Source organism: Natator depressus, chromosome 21 (genome assembly GCF_965152275.1).
Source record: "Natator depressus isolate rNatDep1 chromosome 21, rNatDep2.hap1, whole genome shotgun sequence".
Taxonomy (NCBI): domain Eukaryota; kingdom Metazoa; phylum Chordata; order Testudines; family Cheloniidae; genus Natator; species Natator depressus.
In genome coordinates, this window is record NC_134254.1 from 2,223,328 (window position 1) to 2,246,426 (window position 23,099).

The 23,099-nt window shown below is 50.8% G+C and overlaps 1 protein-coding gene across 2 annotated transcripts in view; it reads right to left on the bottom strand.

Moving 5' to 3' along the window:
* TAFA3 (TAFA chemokine like family member 3) overlaps positions 1-1,454 on the bottom strand; it is a 71,438-nt gene extending 69,984 nt beyond the window's left edge. Inside the window, exons 1-2 of one of the 2 annotated variants that reach the window (XM_074936135.1) lie at positions 1,399-1,454; positions 1,294-1,328 (exon numbers count right to left, since the gene is read on the bottom strand). The gene's annotated coding sequence lies outside the window, so the exon portion shown is untranslated. The other variant, XM_074936134.1, reaches the window with a different exon arrangement.
* Between the last annotated feature and the right edge of the window lie 21,645 nt (positions 1,455-23,099).

Genomic DNA, 23,099 nt, shown 5'->3' on the forward strand with positions numbered 1-23,099 from the left:
CAGAGACCAGGCTCCCACATACAGACGCACGCCAGCCAGGTGGTCACCCACCATACTTATGCTTCAGAAAGGTTTCCTGCCCTTTAGTTCCCCACATTCCCCCAGCCATGACTCCTCGTGCCACTGGGACGCTCTCCTGCTGAATCTGAGATCACAGCCCACCAGTGCGGCATCACTGGGTTATGACTTCACAGCAGGAAGAGAAACCCAGGGGGAAGGAGAGGAGATGTTGTTATTCAAACCCCAACAGCAACCGGAGAGCCAGGAAAACACTGCCTGGAGCCAGGCACCTGTGTTCCTATAGATATTCCCCTCTCCCCCTGAGCCCCCTAGTCTGCCCCAGACAGCAACCCATTAGTGCAGCCCCACTCCTGCCCTGATGCAAAGGGGTGGGAGGGGTGTTTAAACTCTCCCGCTGCTCCTCCCTGTGAGCAGACCCTGTCCCCATACTCCGCTAACCCAGCAGGGGAATGGGAGGCGGTGGGGAGGTTCCAAGAACGCCACCTAGGGACCTGTCTGCCCCGGGGGACTTACTCCAGATTAGGGCAGCGCGGAAATTTAAGCACAGCAGCTATTTGGGACTAATGCCCCGTGTGGACGCTCATATTCCAGAATAAGGGACCCTCTGCCGACTCCGCTTCCAAAGCGATTCTGGACTAAGTGTGTTCCCCCAGGGGGCTCACGGCAGGCAGTGTCCCCGGGGGGAGGGCTGCTGATCTGCATTTTCTGTCCTCCCGCGCCCCCTTTCCAAGAGGCTGACATCTCTGCGGAGAACCAAGTCACCTCGTGACACGCCGAGGGAGGCTGGAACATCCCCAGGAGTCCTGGAAGCCCGGCCAGGGCTGCTCCCCCCGCCACTGCCCCGGCACGCCTCGTGCTCCCCGGGGAGCGCCCCTCCAGCTCCCAGGACCCCGCCCGGGCAGCTTTCCGCCTCACCCCGGACCCTTCGCGCAGCGGCACCGGGAACCCGACCAGACGGGCAGGACAATCCGGCTCCCGCGGGTCCCAGGGCGGCTCTCAGCCCCCAGAGCCCCGGCTCGCTGGGAAGTTTGCGCAGAGGCAGCCAGAGAAAGTTGGCGGGTCCGGGCGCGCGGGGAGCTCCCCGGAGCTCGCCTCGCCCTTGCAGCAGGGGGGCGGCCGGGAGCCGCCCTCCGAGCCCCGCACCTGGCTGCAGCGTCCGGGCGCCGAGCCCCGGGGGGCCGCGGAGAAGCGCTGGGTGCGACCGTGGCAAAGGGGGCGCCCCGGGCTCCCCCCCCGGCTCTGCCCGGCCGCGGCGGGTCCCCGCGCACCTACCTGTTGGGTCCCGTCACAGGTGTCCCCGCCGCGCGCCCCGGCCGCTGCCCATCCCCGCCCTGCGCCCTGCGCGCCGCCGCTGCGCGGCTCGGGCCGGCCGGGGCTCCCCGGGCAGGGCTGCGCTCGGCTGGACGCGCCGCGTCTGGCGGCTCCGCTCGCTCCGCACCAGCCTGGCTCGCTCCTGCGCCGCCCGCCCGCTGCAGCCTCCTCGGGGGCCGCCGGGCAGAGCCTGGGCGCCTGCGAAGGGGCGCAGCGACCCCTAGCGCCCGGCCGGCGGCCCCAGGGAGCCTCCCCGCCTGCGCTCGCTGCGCCACCGGCCGGGGGGGCCCCGGGGAGCCGCTCGGTAGCTGGGCCGCCAAAGGGACCGTCAGGGCGGCTAGCCCCTCTGCCCCCGGTTCTAGGGTGGCCAGAGGTCCCGATTTTATAGCGACAGTCCCGATTTTGGGGTCTTTTTCTTATAGAGGCTCCTATTACCCCCCACCCCTGCCCCGCTTTTTCACACTTGCTGTCTGCTCACCCTACCTGGGTCCCACCCGATGGCACGGCCCCCAGGACACTGGGCGTAGGGGCTGCTGGAGGGGGAGCTCGCGCCCTTCACGCTCTGCCTACCTGTGGGTCTTCAGCACCTGGCCCAGGGGCTCCGGCCGCTCTGGCCCGGCACCCTGCAGGAGTAAGGAGAGGCCCCAGTCTGGTGGGGGCCCCACTCTGCTGGACCCTGGAACCCCCCCCAAGGAAGAGGCAGCCCCTGCCCCACAGAGCCTGGGGCGAGGGCTGCCCCGCAGGACAGCACCCGCTCAACTTTAAGCCCTTGACTTCAATGGGACTTAAGCACAGGCTTAAAGTGGTTTTCTTGAATGGGGGCCTAAGTCATGCAAAGGTGATGGCCCCGGGGCTGGGGAAAGCATTTCAAAGCGCTCCTGTGAGGAGGAACAGACCAGGGCCGGATTTAGGGGCAGGCGACCACATGGGGTGCCAGGCTCGGGGGCTGCTTTTATTGTTAGCGACAAAAGGGAACATGGGATGTCTGAAGTGAAATGTTTCAGGTGTTCCCTATGTGGAGTCATTCTTCACTAACCTCCTAGAATGTTCTGGACCTTTGTAGAACCTCCTGGAACTTTCCGGGCTTTCTGAGAACTACCTCTTCCTCCAGCCCCCTAGAATGTTGTCAGCCATGCCCTGTACATTTCAGTTATTCTTAAAATGAAAACGTTTCTATAAGCTTAGAGGAAACAATTTGTTTTATTTGCTCAGATATGGCATGAATAAATACAGATTCACAGATCCTAGTGTGCAAATTTATTGTCTTATATGACAGGGATAACTCAGGCATCCAAATCATGCATCAAAGTTGTGAAATGGGCTACAAATGCAATAAAATGTAAGGTATTCAAAAGTTTAACAATGGGGGGGGCAGAGAGTCTCCTCACCTGGGGTGCCATTTGGTCTAGGGTCTCCCCACCTTTCTCCCAGCAGGGGATGAGGAGCTGCAGCAGTGCCGGAGAGGGCAGGGCAGGGCTGCCATGAGTTTGTTTAGTCACTGGGGCATAGCGTCCGACTTAGAGTAAAAAGGAGATCATTTTTGCTATATAGGAATTTAACACATTTTTTTAAAAAAAGAACCAAGTCAAAACTGCATTTTTTTTCTTTTAATATGTTAAATTAGACCTGGTTAGTCAATACAAAGGGAAAAGTCCTATAAACCCAGCCGCATTAATAAGCTGTTAAGTAAATACAAACATTTTACTTTTCAGATCACAGAGTTCTAATAACAGCAACAAAATCAATAAGAAGCTAAATGAAATCTGCCATTTATATTCATCAGATCACTTGAAAGAAAAACTCACAAAATTAGACATCTATTGATAGGATAATAAGTCAATACAAACATATTCCTTTCCAGATCACAAAGTTTTAACACAAACAATCAATAGCAAACACTATCAAAACTACTTTTCATATCAGACAAATGCCAATTAAATTAGAATCATATTATTCAACAAGGAAATCTGCACAATTTAGACCCTTACTGGCATGATGATTTGTAAATACAAATAGATTACTTTCCAGATCACGGAGTTACAACATGGGGGTTGGGGGGAAAGGGGGAAGAGGGGGGAAAATCGGATTTATGTAGAACTGAACCTGAATCGGGTAATTTATCTGATTTCATCAACAAATTCATGTTTTGTTTTGGTTCAGTTTGGGTTTTGTTTGTTTTTCCCTTCTCCTTCCTGGGTATCTTCAAGGATCCCACCACTTCATTATAATCATGCAAAAGAGACTTTTTAGTATCCTTAAAAAGACAAAATTTGGCAGGGAAAAGAACTGATACAGCAAATCCTAATAAAGAAGATCCATCTCACAATACAACAAAGGATTTCCTCTTAGCCTTGGTTGGACCAGACATACCTGCTCAAATATCATTATCCTGAGTCTTTCCTTCAGCTCTCCAGATGTCTGATGTCAGTCCTTCCGACTTTGCTTCAGCAAGATATCTAAGCACATGACTAGGCCCATTGATTTTAATCTCATCTGCTTAAAGTTTTACTCATCCGCTTTACTCATCTGCTTAAAGTTACACACATGCTTCAGCAATTAGCTGGAGCTTCACAGTCTAAAGAAGATGCAAAAGTTACAATGAAGGTTTCAGTCAGAGGGTTAGAACAGGATATACAGGCAGATGCTGGAGTTTTGTTGGCATCTCAGAAATATTTTAAATGGTTAATATGGGATCAATTTGTCTACAGATGTCAAATTTAAAAATAAATAGAGAGAGATGCCTAAATTAGGGTTATCAAACCCCTGTGTTCTCAGTGATGTGCTCTGGAAAGATTTGGGACACCTACATTTTTCAGTGGGCTACTGAATTATTCTTGGGAGCTATTTATCTAATCCGTCTGTCTAGGGCTTTATACCTCACTCATTACCCTGGTAGCTGAGTGCCAGAGCTATGTGAATAAAGGTTTTTGGTTTGCTGGCTATTTTTGAAAAGTTAAATATATATAAAAAGAAAAGGAGGACTTGTGGCACTTTAGAGACTAACCAATTTATTTGAGCATAAGCTTTCGTGAGCTACAGCTCACTTCATCTGATGCATACTGTGGAAAGTATAGAAGATCTTTTTATACACACAAAGTATGTATAAGGTTGAACCAGAAACACAATTTTTCAAAAGTTTTGGTGAAATCAAAAAGTCAAAAAAAAGTTTGTTTGGGATCAACCAAAAAGTTTAATTTAAACAAAATTGAAATGTATCATTTAGATTTTGAACATTTTAAAATTATTTGAATTTTTTAAAATAAAGTTAAAGGAAATTTTGAAATGAAATGTCGTTTCAAGACAAAAGAATGAAGTTTCATTTTGAAACTGATATGAATTCACACAAAAATTTGGTGTCGCTGAATCTGCATTTTTCGATGAAAAAAGTTTCAGCCAAAACTTTTCACCGAGCTCTACTGAGCATGTGACATCCCCTCCTGAGGGCTTTGCTTTCTCTCTGTCTCTTCGGCTTTGTCTACATTAGGGAACTTCTGCAAACATTTCCCACTGATGGTTCAGTTGTACCAGTGAGAACCCTAGTGGATCCAGAGCTATGAGAGGAAGGATGTTCCAGTGGTTAGAGCACCAGTCTAGAAGGTGGGAGACCTGGGTTCAGTTTCTCTGCTACAAATGTCCAATGTGCCCCTGGGCAAGTCACTTAGCCTCTCTACTTCAGCACCCCATCCGTAAAATGGGCATACATCACCAGGGTGTTGTGAAGATAACAACATTAAAGACTTTGAGGTGCTCAGCTACACTGGTGATGTGGTACCTAAGGTAGATAGGCAAGGCCCCACCACATCCATAAAAGCGTCTCTGAACTGCTGAGAAACTTTGGGAGTCACCAGTTGCCCTGTCGCATTTGCTAACTGGGGGAGAAATGGATTTACGAGCTGACTGCTCAGCCCAAGTGCAGCAGTGTCCGACTGAGGGAACCCAGGAAGGAAGATGTTCTCTTTTTGACATACGGTACCCTAGAGCTGTCCCTGGGGTGCCCTTGCTAGAGTGGGCAGCAGCATGCTGCAGTCAGGAGACCTGGCTTCAGTTCCCAGGTCAGCCAGGCTCTCGCTGTGTGACCTGAGCATGTCCCGTAACTGCCTTCTTCCTCAGTTTCACAATCTAGCAAATGGGGATAGTCACATTCCCATTGTCTATGTGTTATTACATTGCGGCAACGCAGAGCAGGCCTCTGTATGCTGGGCACCATCCAGGCATGAAGTCAGAGGCTGCCCCTGCTGCAGAGACTTTAAACAGACAAAGGCAGGGCGATTATCCTCATTTGACAGGTGGGGAATCAAGGCCCAGAGAGATGAAGTGACTTGCCCAGGATCACACAGGGAGCCTGTGGCAGAGCCAGGAATCAATCCACATCTCCTGAGACTCAGTCAGCACCTGATCCACAAATCACCCTTCCTCTCTGGAGCTACTTTCTGATCGACCTGATGAAAAAGGCTAAGACCTTCCAATGGGCTTCAAGGAGCTACGTGCCTAACTCCCACTGGCTCTCCTTAGAGCTAAATATTCTTATGATTAAACATTTCTTCATTCAAATCCTCCATTTGCTCTTCTCCTGTCTATTCAGCAACATCCTGTGAGAGTGAGAGACTGGGAGGAAAACGTCACTCCCAAATGTGACGAAGTGAAAAGGAAGAGGGGGGGGAAAGCCAATTCCAGTAAAAAGCAAGAGGGTATGGGGAGCAGCCAAACTACTCCAGCAGGGCTAAGCCTCTGGCACCAACCCTTTCTGTGGCAGCAGGAGAAGGCCTGGCCAAAGCTGCAGGAAGTCCCTGAGGCCACGAGGTCCCTTGGGCTGCACAACATGGGCAGGGGGAAGCTGCAAATGGGGTCACGTAAAGTGCTCGCGAAACACTATGGTCTGGAGATTTCTCCTTCCCTGCACTGGAGTGGGAGCAGACACAAAATGAAGATGTGTAGCTGCAATCAAATTACCCCTTAAAAGAAATAACAATAAATTCTGGACTTCCCAATTACAGGGGACAGGCAAACCTTGGAAACCATTAAGAGCTGCTTCTTCCGTTGATGAATTAGCCAGGGTGCACAGAGCTATTTGCTGAGCTTTACTGTATTACACTAATTATAAATTAATATATTGCTCATTACACACTAAAGCTGTGTAGTTAACTAATGCAGTGCTGCAAAGAGGCCATTTTAAAACATCCTTTGGTATTTTTTATTATCTAGATGTTTAATTTACTTTTGTATTGGTTTAAATGTCACCAAAGTGTCATTCTCCAAACTCTCTGGTGGGTTTGCCAGAAAGTGCATTACAACTCAGAAGGCAATATCCCCGACTTCATCCTACTTCCTCCGGGGCTTTGGAAACACGCTGAAATGATGAACCTTTCAAAGGATTTTTATGCTGAACTGTCATACAATAAATGGAGTAAAACAGTAGCCTTTAAAAGGCTAATTCCTTATGTATTTATTTTTAAACAAAGCCTTTCATACTGCTGGATTGGCAGTCCTGGCTCCAGACATTCCCTGTTTAGCCATTGAACGAGTACAGCACGGGCCACAGAAGAGCAAGCATCCCTTCTTTACACACCCACACCCACACTTACGAACACACTGCACCGCCAGAGGCTTCAGTCCTGACCTCTAGGGACCCTGCCAGCGTAAAATGGTAACTCAGTCCCTGTGGCACACCGGATCTTTAGCCTTTCAGTTCCAAGTGGAGGTAATTGTTTTTTGTTTGTTTGTTTGTTTTTAAATGGCCTTTTTGAAGGAAATTAAATGTTTCGCTTCCTTTGAAATGTCCCTGTCTTGCAATGAGACAAAAGGATTTGGAAAACGATGTTTTTTTCAGTTTGGTGTTTTTATGGCCTCTTTCCCATTTTCTTTTCTCTGTTTCCTTCTGCCTCCCACCCCCCCACACCCCAACACACACACACACACATTTTTCAAAAAGAAAATAAAGTAAGAAAATAAAAGGGAGAGGTAGGACACACAGAGAGAAGGGATTGAAAAAGATCTTTAAAAGATGAACCAAAATGAACATTTTTGTTTAATTTTGTCAAAAACCCGAAAAGATCTTGGAGAGTTTTACCCCTGCTATGCTCTGGTGTGAGTGACAGTGCAAGGAGCAGGACCGTGGTGAATCAGACTGTATCAGGTACTGGCCCTTGGAGGCTGGAAGAGGTATTTTAAGAGGGCAGTTACCCTGTTCCAGGGGTCCAGAATAACCAAAACAGGTGAGAGGAAGATGGTACCGAGGAAGGGTGAGTGTCTGGGAGAGGGAAGATTTAGGACAACCCCAGGCTACCATTTCTTTAAGGGCTGGGATCAGGAGCATGGTGCAGTGGGCAGAACAAGCTTCCTGTAGCTGTTTTGGGGTTATTTGACCCTCCAGGGCAGGATTCAGAGTGTGGCCAGGTGACTGGGTGGGTGAAGCAGAAAGGTGGCTCCAAGCCCAGTCAGGCAGAGCCCGCGGAGAGGAGGAATCCAGCCAGCTTGGTCCCTAGATGGAGGGCTGTGAAACCTTGGACTTAAGGGGAGCGTCCGCAGGCTGGGGATAGCACTATTTGGAACACACCGTTCCGAGGCGGAGGAGTGCGGAGCCCTGAACATAAGGGGGAGGGGTTGCCTTGGGAGCTGGGTGCTGCTTGATAAATTAGACCCCCCGGGAGGGGGACTATTGTTGTAAAGCCTCTGGGCGTAAGTGACTTATGCCCAGAGGGAAACCGAGGGCGGGATGCAAGCTGGGCCGCCCTGTGCAGGTGTCCCTGTTACACAGACCCTGTGGATTTAGTAAGGGAGGAAGGACACTAGGTGTGAAGTTTTCCATCTGTCCCTGGAGCTCTGACTCCCAGCTCTGAGGTCAGTCAGTCCACCAGGCCAGGCTGCTTCCTGCTGGTTTGTTTCCTTGGTTTTCGGATGTGCCCATCTCCGGTGCCTCTGGAGTGTAAATAGCTGCACAGGAGCACTGAACTGCTTGGGCCCCCCAAGACATACAATGATGTCCTCTGACCCCAGACCAGTAAGCCAGGGGATGGTGGTCATCAGTGCAGCTTTCCTTTAATGGTGAGATGAGAACAGGGAACGGTGAATTAGAGCACTCCCTTCAGTGTCTCCTCCAGCTGAGGGCCTTTCACAGGCCTTTGATCTGGTATTTGGAAGCGTTCCAAAGGCAAAGGGCTGGAAGAGCCAGACCTAGACATGCAAGATTGCTTCCAGCATCACAGAAAGGAGTCTTAATTGCGTTTCTGAGGAGGCTGTTAAGTTCAGCCCTTGCTGTATGGTGCCTCAGCAGTGAAAGCTTTCGATAGCAGATCAGAGAAAAGCCCAAGGACTGAAACAACCCTGCGAGGAGCCTAGGTTATTCATTTTCCCTGGCTCGTTTCTTCCAAGGACATTGCAGACCATCTCTCATTCCGCCAACTTTTTGTTCAAAGTGCCAGGCAATTTCATGTCTATTCAAGGGGAATCGTTGCAATTTCATGACACTGAAAGGAGGCCAGCGGTTGCCAAGATGTGTGGAGGATTCTCCACAGCCCGGTTGGAAAGCAAAGAGGAGCTGAGGAGGGGTTCAGACAGGGAAACAGGGGCTGCAGATGATGATATTAAAGAATCAAACTACCTGCAGCCACAGCTCACGCTGCTGTGCGGTCCTGCCAGACTAAGCAGGGCCTATAACAGGGGGAAAGGCCTCTAAGGAAAACCCGCGTGGTTGCTAGAAATGGTTTGGGCAATTCAGTCCACGGCATTCCTAGTGACAACTATACGTGCCATGACGGTTCAGTGCAGATACAGCGGTGGGGCTTGCTAATTCCTGGCTGCTTATCACCAGCTACGGCGACTCCTCTACCCCCTTGTGGGCGTATACGTGTGAAGGCATGTGCAAAAGGCCTGCATATGATTCCAGAGCTGAGAGCCCCACTGATGCCTTTCCAAGCCAGCCTTCCCCAGACGATCTGCCCACAGGCCTGCAGCTCCTGTCGTTCTGGCTGCGGCAGAGCTCACTCAGGGGGCTGCAGATTTGGCCACAGCCCCACGGTGCATTAATGCACCATGGAGGGAGAGTTCATGAGGGGGCTTAGAACGCCACTTCCGAGTGCAGTAAAGACAGGCCCTGCTCTCTTCCTCCACGGCTGGAGCTCCATTGCTCAGCCCCGTCAGAAGCAGCCCTGCCTAGGGTTAAAGGAGCAGGGATTTTCAGGAGCACTCACAGCTGGCCCAGCTCTTCTCCCTTTGGACTCAGTGGGAGGTTCCCCCCGGTTTCAGCGTGGGCAGAGATAGACCAGCTTTGGAGAACCACATTGTGAGTGTCTAACTCGTGAAGTTGACTAGGGGCCCTGGGTGACCGACCAAAATAGTAACGAGCCTCTGTTCAGAACCGCTTTAACATGTGTGATGGGGTGGCTACTTCACACTTACCCTGCGGGGTCCAGTGCAGGCCAGATGGGCCAGTTAACCCACTGGGCAGCATTTCGGGAGGCTCAGCTGGGCAGGAATAGGTGGAAAGCCCAGGAGCTGAAAGCAGAAGGGACTGCGGGAAAAGGCAGACACTGGCAGGAGAAAGGGAGGAGCGGGCACTGTAGACTGCAGTCACTGCCAGGGAAGAGGGAGGAGGCTTTGGGAACTGCTAGGCCCCAGGAAGGAAAGGGGAACCAGTAGGAAGACACAGCCCAGGGATAGAGCAGTGAGGCCAGAGGGAGAAGGCCCAGACTGCTGAGCTGAGGGCCCCACAGCTGGAACCCGGAGTAGAGGGCAGGCCCAGGTTCCCCTACCAGCCACTGGGTGAGTGGCACCGAGGCCGTGAGTGGGAGGACTGCCTAGGGCTATCGAGGAGCTAAACGCCCTGGAAGTGGGGTGCACAGACAGTGACCCGGTCAGAGGGCCGAGACACAAAGAGGACACTGGGGTTCCTGAGGCTGCGGGAGGAGCTGCAGGCGGACGGAGTGACAGTGTACAAACCGCAGTTGGGGGGCATCGGCCTCGGGCTAATCCTTAGAGCACCAGGAGGAGGCGCCAGTCCGGCGGTGAGTGGTGCACCTCATGACACAGCCAAAAACCAGAGGTCTCCCTAATGGGAAGCTCCAAGGGGATAAGTATTATAACGTTGGATATGTAGACAGGGGACCCTTGCACGGAAATGGAAGGAGACTGGGTTTTCTTTCTTGGTAAATCATAGAATCATAGAATCATAGAATATCAGGGTTGGAAGGGACCCCAGAAGGTCATCTAGTCCAACCCCCTGCTCGAAGCAGGACCAATTCCCAGTTAAATCATCCCAGCCAGGGCTTTGTCAAGCCTGACCTTAAAAACCTCTAAGGAAGGAGATTCTACCACCTCCCTAGGTAACGCATTCCAGTGTTTCACCACCCTCTTAGTGAAAAAGTTTTTCCTAATATCCAATCTAAACCTCCCCCATTGCAACTTGAGACCATTACTCCTCGTTCTGTCATCTGCTACCATTGAGAACAGTCTAGAGCCATCCTCTTTGGAACCCCCTTTCAGGTAGTTGAAAGCAGCTATCAAATCCCCCCTCATTCTTCTCTTCTGCAGACTAAACAATCCCAGCTCCCTCAGCCTCTCCTCATAAGTCATGTGCTCTAGACCCCTAATCATTTTTGTTGCCCTTCGCTGGACTCTCTCCAATTTATCCACATCCTTCTTGTAGTGTGGGGCCCAAAACTGGACACAGTACTCCAGATGAGGCCTCACCAGTGTCGAATAGAGGGGAACGATCACGTCCCTCGATCTGCTCGCTATGCCCCTACTTATACATCCCAAAATGCCATTGGCCTTCTTGGCAACAAGGGCACACTGCTGACTCATATCCAGCTTCTCGTCCACTGTCACCCCTAGGTCCTTTTCCGCAGAACTGCTGCCTAGCCATTCGGTCCCTAGTCTGTAGCGGTGCATTGGATTCTTCCATCCTAAGTGTAGGACCCTGCACTTATCCTTATTGAACCTCATCAGATTTCTTTTGGCCCAATCCTCCAATTTGTCTAGGTCCTTCTGTATCCTATCTCTGCCATCCAGCGTATCTACCACTCCTCCCAGTTTAGTATCATCCGCAAATTTGCTGAGAGTGCAATCCACACCATCCTCCAGATCATTTATGAAAATATTGAACAAAACCGGCCCCAGGACTGACCCCTGGGGCACTCCACTTGACACCGGCTGCCAACTAGACATGGAGCCATTGATCACTACCCGTTGAGCCCGACAATCTAGCCAGCTTTCTACCCACCTTATAGTGCATTCATCCAGCCCATACTTCCTTAACTTGCTGACAAGAATACTGTGGGAGACTGTGTCAAAAGCTTTGCTAAAGTCAAGAAACAATACATCCACTGCTTTCCCTTCATCCACAGAACCAGTAATCTCATCATAAAAGGCGATTAGATTAGTCAGGCATGACCTTCCCTTGGTGAATCCATGCTGACTGTTCCTGATCACTTTCCTCTCATGTAAGTGCTTCAGGATTGATTCTTTGAGGACCTGCTCCATGATTTTTCCAGGGACTGAGGTGAGGCTGACTGGCCTGTAGTTCTCAGGATCCTCCTTCTTCCCTTTTTTAAAGATTGGCACTACATTAGCCTTTTTCCAGTCATCCGGGACTTCCCCCGTTCGCCACGAGTTTTCAAAGATAATGGCCAAGGGCTCTGCAATCACAGCCGCCAATTCCTTCAGCACTCTCGGATGCAACTCGTCCGGCCCCATGGACTTGTGCACGTCCAGCTTTTCTAAATAGTCCCTAACCACCTCTTTCTCCACAGAGGGCTGGCCATCTCTTCCCCATTTTGTGATGCCCAGCGCAGCAGTCTGGGAGCTGACCTTGTTAGTGAAAACAGAGGCAAAAAAGCATTGAGTACATTAGCTTTTTCCACATCCTCTGTCACTAGGTTGCCTCCCTCATTCAGTAAGGGGCCCACACTTTCCTTGGCTTTCTTCTTGTTGCCAACATACCTGAAGAAACCCTTCTTGTTACTCTTGACATCTCTTGCTAGCTGCAGCTCCAGGTGCGATTTGGCCCTCCTGATATCTTTCCTACATGCCCGAGCAATATTTTTATACTCTTCCCTGGTCATATGTCCAACCTTCCACTTCTTGTAAGCTTCCTTTTTATGTTTAAGATCCGCTAGGATTTCACCATTAAGCCAAGCTGGTCGCCTGCCATGTTTACTATTCTTTCGACTCATCGGGATGGTTTGTCCCTGTAACCTCAACAGGGATTCCTTGAAATACAGCCAGCTCTCCTGGACTCCCTTCCCCTTCATGTTAGTCCCCCAGGGGATCCTGGCCATCTGTTCCCTGAGGGAGTCGAAGTCTGCTTTCCTGAAGTCCAGGGTCCGTATCCTGGACTTCAGGAAAGCAGAGTATTAGCCTTGCATTGTGTTTGATTAGTGGGCCGTGCTTTCTGTACAACCGTTATTTCATGCCCAAATAACACAAATGCAAAACCCAGAAAAAGAGTCTATGTGGAATTTGTTTTGGAAACACCAATGTCCTCCTGTCGGAAGCACCACTTCAGGATAATGGAAGGTTTAAGCAAGCTCCAGAAAAATAAATAATGCAAATAGCATCAAGTCTGAGCACCGACAGCCCGCCCCACACACAAACGAATGAGAAAACTCTGGGACTTAAATAAATTCTCCTAAAACTAGCAAGTGACAAGCAGAGCTGACAGGAACTTGCAGCCATTTCATGCCTTAGAAAACCACGTGTGTCTGATGATGAGAACTTTTCTCTGTGTTTACTTTTAAAAAAATTGCACAGGCCAGATTTGTGGGTGCATGAGAAAGTGTGTGTGTGCGTGCATGCGTGTGTGTGTGTGTGTGTGTGTGAGAGAGAGAGAGAGAGAGAGAGAGAGAGAGAGAGAGAGAGAGAAAAAACATGATCCTTGGGTGGACCCGTTCCTGCTCTCACATGTTGCCAAACCTGTTTTTCCCCCAGGTGAGAGCTAGTCTGTAGGGACATGGTCTTCCCTGAGCTGACAGTCCCATCCTGGGCTGAGCTCCTGACACTTGGGAGCCCCAGTGATGTTCTTCGATTTATATCCCTGCAATTCAACATTTTTATTTTTAAAAAAGGGAAGATTTTACAATGATACATGAAGGGTAATTTAGCACAAACTAGCGACTGGTTTGCACTTCCAACCTGTCATTGTCACCGCCCCATCGGCTCCCGTCCAGCAACAATCCATGCAAATCTCCCCATTCCAGCTATTTGAAAACCTAATCTCCAGCCTCTCACATTTGCCTGGGAATTAAATAACCAGCATAATGGGTCAGTTCTTATGGTCCCCATCTCTTTAAATTGCAGTTTAATGGCAGTGGGAAAGTGAGGCCATCTGTGGCTGCAAACTAGCTCATGAATTCATCGTGGGTTGGTGCTCACAGAGACGGGGCCAGCGGCCCAGTGAAAATTAAAAGGCAAAACTGCGGGCATCGCAAAGGAGCGGCAGCGAACAACAACACGACTAACAACACCCTGGGTGTGCGAAGCGAAGGCTCCAGGGGTTCTCTGGTGGCACCCAGTGCTGTTGGGAGCTTGTGGGCATTCCAGGGTTATTTTTATTTGCTATTTTAGTAATGCCCAGAGTCTCCACAGGAGGCCAGAGCCCCAGTGTGCTGAGTTCTGAGCAAACACACAGAGGCAGTCCCTGCCTCAGAAAGTGGAGAGTCTAAACAGCCAGGACAGGCAATGGAAGCATTCGCATCCCCACTGGGGGACAGAGCCACAGAGAGATGAAGTGACTGGCTCGAGGTCATGCAGGGAGTCTGTGGCCAAGTCAGAAACTGAATGTGGGTCCCCTGCACCCAGCCAGCGCCGTAACCACACGACCAGCCTTTCTCCCGTGCAACACTTCATTGTCCCGACCTGTGTGTAGGCGGCAGCAGAGCGGGACCTGCGTTCACCAGGCTCCGAAGGAGCCTAGAGCTGCACTCATTCCCGCTCCCCTTCCTTAAAGAAAAGCCGTTCCTTTCCTTGCCGCCCAGCATGGAGGGAGCCGAGTGGCACTGCTGTCCCTCCCCCAGCCTGTTTGCAGGGCCCTTTGGGATTAGTGCACATAGATAGCTCCCTGAAAGGCTTCCCATCCCGCTCCCTGTCTCCAGGTGAGAAAGGCACCAAGGACCTCAGGCAAGACTCGCTGATCTCCATGGGAATTGGGGCTGCATCAAGGGCCTGACCCAAAGCTCACTGACGTCACTGGAACGATTTCAATGAGCTTTGGCTCAGGCCTCGAGATTGCAGGATCGGGGCCGTAATAAAAGCAGCCTGTCCTGTGTGAAATGGTGCTGTTCACCTCTCACCTCCAGGCCAGAGCCTCGGCTGGTGCAAGCTGCTGTAGCTCCCCACGTCAGGCCTGCTCTTTCCCCACCATCCAGTTTCCGCTTTGAAGGGTTTGCCCTCCCGCGCAGCCGGGCACTCCCATTCCCGGGGCAAGGGGCAGGCCTGCCCTACTGGAACAGAAGGAAAGCCCTGCACATCGACAGCTATTTCCCAGGCAGACCCCAGCCCTGCGAGCTTCAGCACAGTTGACTGCTGCTTAGTGAGATGCCAAGCCTGCATCATTTCATTCCCATCAGTCCCCAGCTATCAATCATGTTTGCAGAGCGTGACCCTCCAGTGCCTGGGGAAGCTATCTAATTATCTTCTGCCAATAGAGAATAACCCACTTTGCAAGCTGGCACTCACCTTCCACCCAGGAGACCTCCGCAGCAGCCCGACCAAGACCCTGGCTCTGTAGCAGATTGCCTGTGAGTAATAAGTCACTACAGTCAGCCTAAATTGTTGTGGCCAGCCTGGGAGGGGGGAGGGTTGGCTGAGTGACAATAGACGCCAAGCCCAGGAAAGGGCAGAAAGCTGCATGACAAACCTCTCTTCTGAATGCAGGTCAGCTCCGTCAAGGGTAGCGAGGGAGGAGCAGCTGCTGAGGGGAGAGGGTGGCAGGAACTTCCCCAATCCTGGGGACATGCCTGGCCTGGCGAGGAGAGCAAATGTCAGACTAGGCACCTCCAGGAGCAAGGGGAGCTAGGTCAGAGCGCACATGTGTGACATTAACTCTTTGCATCCTGGGGAGTAGTGCAAGCCAAGGGCAGAACATCCCATGTATGGCAAAAGGCCATAGGGAACTCAGTGCAGCCAGCGTTTCTTATAAGGCCATAGGGGAGATTCATTCCCATAGGATTATGAAGCAGATAAGGCGCATCAGGATCCATAGAGCTACTGCACCGTCAGAGGGGTTCAGCTCCAAGGTGCGTCTACGCTGCAATAAAAAGCCTTTGGCGCTGAGTCTGAGCCAGGGTCAGCTGAGTCGGGCTCGCGAACTGCTGGGCTATAATATTCCAAACATGGATCACTGGATGATTCCCTGCTCTGCTCATTCCCTCTGGGGCACCTGGCTCTGGCCACTGTTGGCAGACACAATACTGGGCTAGATGGACCTTTGGTCTGACCCAGTCTGGCCCTTCTTATGTTCTTATCCTGGGGTTCAGCATGTCAGCGAAGCTGGGTCTGTCCAGCACATGGCTTGTTAGCTCCACATCTTTAGGTCTCATTTCATTTCATCTTTAAATTTCACTGTCGAGATTTTTTCCCCCTGATAATCCAGCCATTAAGATTTCCTTAATGCCATCCCATTGCTCCTGTGATAAACCCAATAGTCCAGTGCAAATCAGTGCTGATCAGTCGTATTGCCCATGGCCTTTCCAATCACGCACTATCGAGGTCCTCGATTCTTAGAAATCCACAGCTGTGCTGTTTGTTTTTGCAGAGCAAATGCCAACAGCAAAATAAAATCTAACTCCCTAGTTCTTACCCTTGAGGGCTGCCAGGCAATAGAATTCAATTAACCAGAGACAAGAGGAGTCTGCACATCTCAGGTGCAGGACAGGGAGCCATGGCTGGCTGCTTTCAGGTGGGAGCTGCCTATGCGGGCATGCAAGGAGAAGCTGTGTCAGGTCTGCCACAGCCACAGGTGAAGAGGAACAAGGAAGAACTGTAAATCTCTGAAGGAGGGCTCATCTCCCTTTCACACGGGCAGGGAGACCCTATTGCTGCTCGCTCCTAAGTACACTCACACACCCCTTGGGAGGATTTGACCCTCACGAATACAAGGCTTGGACGCTCTGAGTCTGGCCCACAGCACACTCAAAGTGTGGCGACTCTTGTCTCTGCTTCAGCCCCTAAACTTTAAGCCAGCCCCTTGGTTTTTGAGACTCTCCCTGGGGGCAACTCAAACTGTGGCCCCTAGACTGGCAGCCTGTGTCAGCTCCCAGAGATACTAGACAATGCAAATCTGCAGATCACCTGGTACCGTTCATTACCACTGGGACCTGCACTATTATCACTCTGGGTGGGGTAATAGCTTTTATTGGACCAGCTCCTTTTCAGCTGTAGCACCTCAAATGGTCCCTTACAATACGAGTCAGCCCCTTCGATTTTAGTTTAAACCAATTTTTACCCCAAAATTCCTGGGCTTTACAAGAAGTATTATTCAGATTTTTCTGATTTTCACCCTACTTTTGTATCATTCAAATATATAAAAAATAACTTATTTTATGAGGAAAACACAATACATTGGGTGAGAGCTATGTATTACAATAATACATTAGTCTGTGTGTATATGCAAAGCTGCCTCGAAGTCAGGCTCTGTATTAGGCGAGAAGATACACACTAAACAAACAGGCACGCACGCAAGCTCTGAAGTGCGTGCGCATCCGAACGTATTGATGAATCTCACACCCACCACGTACACATTTCAAGCTGTTAGCAGACAATGGTTTAAAGAGCTGACACACTAAAATGGGAAGAAAATGAAAATCTGTATCAGAAAGCAAGGAAGTATTTGAAAGTTTTAAAAAAACAAAACCAGGAGAAAAGGATGAAGTTGTATGTATGCACTGCAAATGGTGTAGCCCAATTATTAAATGTAAATATTTATAGTTCTAAGTCTTCAGCAGTAAACTGTTTATTCAAATAAAAAGTTTTATTTGGGGATTAGAGATGTATTGCTTTCTTAAACTCAGAGGTGGCGCTGTGCTTTGAGTTCTGCAGCAAACCACACTGATGAATGGAATTCAAAGCCCGTCTTTCTGTCCACCAAAATAAACCCCGATATTTAGCCAGCAAAATTATTAATAGTTTCGTGGCACTGGTTTTCACCTGGTTTTGTTGTGGTGGTAATAAACACTGATAAATTCCCAAGAAAAATTAAATAAAATAAAAACGGAAAACGAAGGGCCCTAAATATGTGCTAACTACTTACGCTGAACAATCTGTTCCCCCTTGCATTTAGCTGTGATGCTCGGAGTCCCTTTCCCAGCCCTGACGCGGAGCTCTGTGTGGCTCGAATGCTTGTCTCTCTCCGCAGCAGAAGTTGGTCCAATAAAAGATATGACCTCCCCCACCTTGTCCCTCTAATATCCTGGGACTGACACGGCTACAGTACAGCATATTATTATCACAGTGACAACCAGCTCAATCTCAGCCTCTGAGCGGAAAACAATAGCAAGCAAATAAGTAGGGCCGGAGGCAGAGCCCAGTCAGGGATGAGATGGACCCCTCGCCTGCAGCCGTTGAAACACGGATTGTAACTCAGAGAGCTCTAAGCAGTTACAGCTCCCTCCTGCCTCAGGGAACCTTATTAAGGAGTGTTTTGAAGTCCAGCAGCCATCCTGGCTCCCTCATCGCATTCGCACCCATGCAGCGCTGTGAGAAATGCAATGCTGGGGAGATGTGCAGTTTGGCACCTTCTGCAGAACTGCATGTTTAGTGAGCGTCACACACGGAGAGTCAGAAGATGTGAACAGAGGCATCTTAATAAAGACACTGCTGTCACTTGTTAATAATAACAAGACCCGTTTGCCAGGCTTGCTTGGGAGCAGCCCTGAGGGGAGCAAAACTGGTAGTTGAGAGCAAACTATTTGTTCCTAAAATAATTATCCTGTGCCCTACTCCAGCACCTGTCAAGTGAGGATCCCAAAGCACGTTACAAACTATTGTTAACTAAGCATCACAACACAGGTACATGGGCACTGCCAGACCAGCTCAGACTCGTGGCCCATCTCGCCCAACGTCATGCCTCAAACATTGGCCACTACCAGATGCTTCAGAGGGAGGTTAAAGAAACCCTGCAGCAGGCAAGTATGGGATAACCTGCCCCCAGGAGTGATCGGCCCTGCTCCTAACCTGCCAAGACAGACAAAGGATGGTGGGGGTGGAGAGGGGATTTACATAAGAACGGCCAGACTGGGTCAGACCAAAGGTCCATCTAGCCCAGTATCCTGTCTGCCGACAGTGGCCAATGCCAGGTGCCCCAGAGGGAATGAACAGAACAGGTGATCATCAAGTGATCCATGCCCTGTTGCCCATTCTCAGCTTCTGGCAACCAGAGGCTAGGGACACCGTCCCTGCCTTATTCATGTAGTTGGAGTGGCGTAACTTAGGTCGACTTACCCTGGGAGAGAAGACAAGCCCTAGGAGGAACGGAAGCACCGAGAAGCTTCTCTGCGAAGTACGAGGGTGCTCTGGGGAAAGTCACTTTGCTGGCGATTGCCATGCTTTCTCTGGGGCTGGAGCAAGGCACTGCGTTCCCAGTTAACCCAGCAGAAGAATGAGCCAGGAGGAGGGGCTGGACTAGTTGGGTCTCAGGACCCTGCTCCGACAGCATCTGATGGGTAGTGTGTGCTCGCAGAACTCCTGAAGGCACAAGACACACGTAGCCTTTTATTACTGTTGTTTACGATTGGCACGGTGCTCACACACTGGGGCTCCAGCCTGGATCCGGATCGCAAAGTGCTAAGTGCCGTGTGCACGCACAGAACAAAGAGATGGGCCCTGCCCCAAGGCGCTCACAGCAGCTTCTCCCGTCTGGCCCTCTCCGGAGGGGGCATTTGCTCCTCTGGGTGCTGGCGGCAGAGCAGCATGGTGGGGTGCCGGGTGCTGGGGAGGGGAGCTCACCCTGAGTACGAGTGTGCAGCAGCCAGGCAGAACCCTCCCACTGGTGTTTTTTCACCCTGCACCCCAGATTCTGCCTTACTTTTAGGGTCTCCCACCTAAATTAAAGGCTCGCGCCCAGAAAGCTCAGCTGCCCTGCTGAGACACCGTATCACCTGGCTTCCTTTGTGTGTCAAACACCTGCCTGCAATGTAGGCACCAGCCAAGCACGCCCCACTCAGACGGTGCCTCTCCCATTGAAGGGAATGTCTCGGGACGGTTAACGGGCAGCTTGGAAAGCCGTGAAGGGGCCTCTCTGGGGCTTGTAATGCTTGTCAGCGTTCCCAGTAAATCACATATTTACAACCCCGCTGAGATGGGAAACAGCTCCAAAGGAGCCCAGTGGTTTTCAGTCTTAATAACACAGAGGATATTGCGCTAATATTTGTGGTTCCTGCTGTGACTGGCAGCGGGTTGGAGGCACTGGGATGGGGAAGGCCGGGAGACAGAGTAAGAGGGATCCAGGGGGGAGGGCAGACTGCTTGCAAGGGCGGGGGGAGGGGGCTGTGACCCCAGGCACTAGTGCAGCAGTTCCCAACCATCCCAGTTCCTCCCATTCTCAGTGTGCATCCTAGTGGAGCTTGGACAGCTGCCAGACCAGCCAGCAGCCCAGATGTCGGAGCAGGTGAAAGTATGCATGAGTGGGCAGCAGTGACGTACCATGGCAGGTGCCGAGATGGGGAGCAAGGGACCATCAATTGCTGAAGTCCCAGAAGCTGTAAGTGTCCCAGGGGCTGGGAACAACTTTCTTTCTGGCTTGAGTAGTGAGCTATGAGGCGCCCTGGCACTCGGGGCTGCTGAGTGGTATCAACGAGGAAATGTACGGAAAGGGGGCAGGTCAGAAAACAGGGAAAACCGAGCAGGGGAACTTCGGAAAATATTTTCAGTTGGTGGTTTCAAAAAGAACCAACTTTTGGTTTTGATTAAAAGTTACTTTTTGGAGAGCTCGCTTTTTTTCCTTTCCTTTCTCCCTCTCTTTCCTTTTTCCTTCTTTCCATGTTGCCATTGATGAAGGGGAGGGGGAGAAAGAAATTAAACTGGAACTCGGGGGCGCTTTGTAAAAACAAACAACAACTGAAAATTTCAGAAAACATTTCTGGTCTGGGGGAAAAGGCCATTTTTGGACAAACATGTTTTTTGTTCAAAAATGTTGCCCACCTCTGTGGAGAGGCTTATGGGTGATACAGAGCTCAGACAACCAGCACCTCTGAATTCCTGCAATTGCTCTCCATAGGAACAAATATCTGCATTGCCGGGGGCTGCTTTGTTAAAGCCGAGATATTACGTCACCCACCTTGTCTCTCTTGTTAAAGCTGAGTTAGTGCTAAGTAAGTGTCAACTAATGGCTACACCCCAAAGAGACAGATACTGGAATCTTTCTTTCTCTCTCTTCCCTGCTCCTCTGTTATTGTCTCAGATTCCATTTCCAAATAGCCACTTCTGACAGCCATAATCTAAAGCTTCCTGAATTGCTTTTCTGTGGGACTTGGCTCTGTCTGCAGGGGACCATCCACATACATCGCAGAGCAGCACAAACCTAAACAAGAGAAATATGTGAGGTGTCCGCAATGCCCTGCACTGCACTTTGCCATCCTCTCCAGCAGATGCGATAGAGGAGATGAGAAATGGGAGCTGGCCTGGTGCCCTGAGGTGACATAGAGCCCATTCAGTTCAGTGTTTTATGGCAGAGCAAGAGGTGTCCATGTGACCCTGGCTTTACTCCCATTCACCTCCTGCTGAGCAACCATCTTATGGGCGTTTGGAAGAAATGCCAGTACAAGGCAACTGGTAGGAACTGGGCACCCCAGAGAACCTGGAAACTGAATCCAGGAAAGAAACAGGGGCCAAGATTTCCAAAAGAGACCAGTGATTTTGGGTGCCCAGTTTGAGAGGCATTAAAGGGGCTTGGTTTTCTGAACGGGCTGGGCACAAGCCCTCTGGAAACCAGGTGTTTTTAAGCCTTCTCAGGCTGGGTCCCCAAGTGCTCAAAAATTATGGCATTAAAAAAAATAAAAGATGTTGGGTTCTTGTTCTTTTCCTTCTGGTTTCTGGACCTTTAGGTGGCACTCAGGTCACGAGCTTTTCTTCACAACCAGGAGGGCTAGAAATTTACCTTGGTTAAAAAACCAGATCCTCATGCAATCACCTGACTCCTGGAACTTGGGCTGTAACAAAAATGCCGGATATCAGGAGAGTCACGCCAAGCTGGCGAGAGTTGGCACCACCAGCTAGCACAACCCCTGGCACTCCTGCTCCATCCCCAGTGAATGTCACATTTTGCCATTGCATTCCTGCCTGAAAGAGGGAGGCGACTTATCTTCCCATCCCAGACCTGTTCTCCTGCATCTCTTCCCATTCCCTCAGCCCATGAATCATCTCCCTGTCAAGGAATCTGTCTCCTCCTGGAGCCTGCTGCAGCCTGTTGATAGGAGAATTTCTAGCACAACCATTACTTACTGGGTAATGATTAGACAAAGCCAAATAGCCTGGCCATTAGGCAGACAATGAAGTGTGAGCTCCCTTGTGGAGACACAGCCAAATCCTGTCAGAATTGCTCTGAAGTGTCAGCCATACAGACAAAATGGAGCTAGGCTGAACAAAGCGTGGACAGAAAAGGAAGAATGGAAGGGGACAGTGCAGCAGTGAAGGGTGGTCTGCAAAGGGAAAACAACCAGGGTGTCTGGGGACTAATTTGCTGCTTTGTGACATAGAAGGAGGGCCGGGATTCCCTGCCCCCCACACACTTTATAAGTTGAATCCTTGTTTGCCCTAGTGTTCCTGGGTGACTCTCTGGGTGACCAGAGAACTTGCAGGGTTATGACAGCACATGCCCCAAGGAAGTGAAGTGGGGCCCAGATCATCACAACCAGTTCCAATTCCCCACCCAGCCCGTACATTGCTCCACAGTGTACATATGCATCAGCCTCTGAGTGAGGAGTGAGAGCAGCCGGGGGGCCCTGAAGCAGCACCCTAGGGAGCCTGCCCTGTGCTGAACAGACTCCCTGGGGAGAAGGGAGTCAACAGGAGATGAGAGAAGGGGCATCCCCACAGGATGCCAGCTACACATGCCCATTTCTGGCCTGGACTAATTTCCAGAGGTGATGAGCACCCATAACTCCAAGCACCCATAGGCCCTGCCCTTGGGGATCCTTCATGTTTGGCTATTTGGAGGGGGGACTTTCGGCTGCTTTTGCCTTTCACCCTCCTTACACACAGAACTAGGTTTCGGAATACCGCTGCTTGGGACATGAATTGTTCAGTTTTTTCCCCTGGAAAAAATTTTTTCAACCAGCTCTGCTGCCGAAGCTGTCCTCTCTCGTGAGCCCAAACAACGCCCCTCTCTGGCTGGATTGCATCCCCTGTAAGATCTGCTTTGTGGGGCTCCTGTGGGATTGGGACGGCGAAGGGCAGGTCCCTTTGAGAGCGTACAGCCTGGGAATGCTCCCCACTCTTTGTCCCAGATCACTCTCCACTTTCCTTTGGCTCCTCCAAAGAGCCACCAGCCCTGGCGCTGTGATCAGCTGCAGCCAGCCCCCTGGGCGGCTGGCAGTGTGAAGATGGCTCTGGGACAAGTTTGCTCCCTGGCTCTGTTTCTGGTGTCAGGGCTGTAGCACGGGCTGCGTTGCCCTCTAGTGCCTCCTTGCCTAGCTACACTTTTTATTCATTGTCATTTGTTTTTCTTTCATGTTTCCAATGTGGACGGAGCGCTGGCGGAATGTGCGGGCGTGGCAGAAAGTCTGTGTGTGCCCACAACGCAGCCCGCAGCCCTACCGGCTTCTCCAACACTGTGGAACTAG